We start from the raw sequence: 2,876 nt of genomic DNA, 5'->3' as shown, positions 1-2,876 counted from the left end.
CCCTGGCTGTCCTGGAACTCACTCTGTAGACCAGGCTGGCCTCGAACTCAGAAATCCACCTGCCTCTGCCTCCAGAGTGCTGGGATTAAAGGCGTGCTCCACCATGCCTGGTACGAGGTCTTCTCTTACAGCAGGGCTTCCCAACCTTCCTAACACTGTGACCCTTTAATATAGTCCCTCATGCTGTGGTGACCTGCAACCATAACATTATATTCATTGCTATTTTATAACTATAATTTTGCTACTCTTAATCATAATGAAAATACCTATTTTTTTTTTTCCTATAATCTTGGGCCACCCCTGTGAGAGAGCTGTTGGATTCCCACCAAAAGGGTTACGACCCACAGGTTGAGAACCACTGTCTTACAGTCTGTGCAGATCAAACATTTGGTGATTTTCTGTGCAACCTTCTGTGATATTAGTATCTCATCAGTACAATGCAATACCCAAGGCAATCGACTTACGAAAAGAAAAGGTTTACTTTAGCTTACAGTTTTGAGGTTCTGGTCCACGGTGGAAGGGTCCCATTGATTTTGATATCAGCAAGGCAGCATGTGCTCATCATGATAGAAGAAAATTGTTGGTCTCAAGAGCTAAAAAGCAAAGCCAGAGAAGAAGAAATTAACAGAATTCTACAACTCCCCTTGAGGGTGTACCTCTAATGATTAGACACCCAACTAGACCTCACTTCCTAAAGACTACCACCTCTCCATTTCACACTTTCAGTTCCTAACCTCTGAGAGACACTTGTAGAAACCACAGCTTTCAGTTTTCTGATGTCCGAGAAAAACTGGTGGGTTTTAGTCCAGGCTTTTCTTATTGTAAAGATAAAATGTTGACTTTATGTCAGAGGACTGTCTTAATGTGCAGGCTGTGGTGAAGTGGCTGTCTTCTCTAATGTCTAGGGTGAATGCCTCGTTCTCTTTCCATAGGTTTCCTTTCAGTTTTGTTCTTTTGTATGGAGGTGGATAGCAGTGTTGTTTATGCTACCACTTGGCTCCATAGCCAAAATAAAAGAGTTCGAATAATTTTTCCCCCAGATGTGTTTGACACAATGTTTCCTCTGGCTTTTCAACAGTTTGTCCATCTGCAAATAAGGTAACTTTATTTCAAAGGGAGGGCTACATATACATGTAATCAGTTATATGTACTACATATAAATATGACATTACTTCATAAAAAGAAATTCCTAATGAATACTGATTGCTATTAATTTTGCAGATTGTGTGTGTGTGTGTGTGTGTGTGTGTGTGTGTGTGTGTGTTTCTGTCTTAGTGTGAGAGTATAGTACATTTGTAAGAATCCTTACTTCTTTCGAATTTAGAGTCCAGGAGGATTGTCAGCTGACATAAGTCACAGGAACTTTCAAGTCATGAGGCCAGGCTATAGAAATGAGTTTTCTAAGGGACACGCCATGCCTTTGTCCCTGAAACATGGGCTAAAGTACAAAGTTGTTTTTTTTTTTTTTTTATTCTGTTGGAATTATTTTGTGTTTGAAGAATTATCTTCATGGATAGTTTATAGATTCTGGAAAACACCCCATAAAAATAAGACTTTGATCCACAAGTGTTTTGTTTTTCCTTTCAGAATCAAAACAAAGAAGAAGAAAAAAAATGATCATCAACATAAAAAAAAAACAGAAATAAAACCTAGCACAGAACTGCAAATTAGATCATCAACATAAAAAAAAAAAAAAACAGAAATAAAACCTAGCACAGAACTGCAAATTAACAATGCTGAGGACCCATCCTCCTCATTGCTGTGATTACACACAAGTACATCATTGTGATGGAAACTATCTCAGGGTCCCAAGGAACAATAAGGATGTCCTATGAGGACCAGTTGGAGAGTTCAGAGCTCTGAGCTGACTGGTTTCATGTTGGCATTTTTCTCCCTTCCAGGACTGACTAAAATCAAACACAAGGTTGAAAGGTTTGTCTTTGTTGGGGCCTGATCTTTAGTGCTTAACTCCTTGGTTCTGTCCAGTCTTTAGCTCTATAGCTGCTATCCTGCTCAATAACAAGATTTCAAATATGCTCATAGGCACGTGGGAAACTATGAAAGATTGGTGTTACATCAATGAAGTATACTTTGGGCTAATATATTCAGAGTAAATGGAGGCATGCCATTGTTAATATTTATTGTCAAACTGGCCTCATTATAAGCCCATTTAGCACACTAATAAAGTGCACCTCTGAAGTCGTCTACCAGAGCATCTCCAGAGACAGGAGCATAAGGGCTCTGACCTAATCAATAGTTCCATGCCACAGTACTTTCAGATTTAAATAGACCATTGGTGGCTGGGGAACTGTGGCAAGTAGAGTTTCACTGAAGAAAGTAGACAGCTGTGTGTGTGCCCTAGAAAAGAAGATATTGGCCCTGCCCTCCATGGACATCCACTACAGTGATGTTCTTCTGTTCTCATGGCCATAGGAATAAAGGCAGTGAACTGTGGCCACTGAAACTGTGAATGCATTTAAACTTTCTTTAATTGTTTTTTAAATGTATTTGGTCATAACAGTGAAAAGTCTGGCTAAAACAAGAAGTTATCCAGTCCATGAATATGACTGACTGGATACTCATCTTTAGAGCAGTGGTTCTTGACCTTTAGGTTATGACTCTGTTGGCAAACCTCTATCTCCAAAAATATTTACATTACGATTCATAACAGTCACAAATAATCTTGTGGTTGGGGAATTCCCCAAAACAGGAGGAACTGTATTAAAGTGTCACAACATTATGAAGGTTGAGAGCAATTGGTCTGTAGAGTCTGAAGGAAACTTGAAAAAATCACTTCCTCATGGCAGTAGGAATCTGGTTGCAGAAGGCTCTGGAGTTCAGGGCTAGCCTCAGCTGTATTAGGAATTGGGGGCCAC

Source organism: Mus pahari, chromosome 8 (genome assembly GCF_900095145.1).
Source record: "Mus pahari chromosome 8, PAHARI_EIJ_v1.1, whole genome shotgun sequence".
Lineage (NCBI taxonomy): Eukaryota > Metazoa > Chordata > Mammalia > Rodentia > Muridae > Mus > Mus pahari.
Note: the sequence above shows the minus strand (reverse complement) of the source record.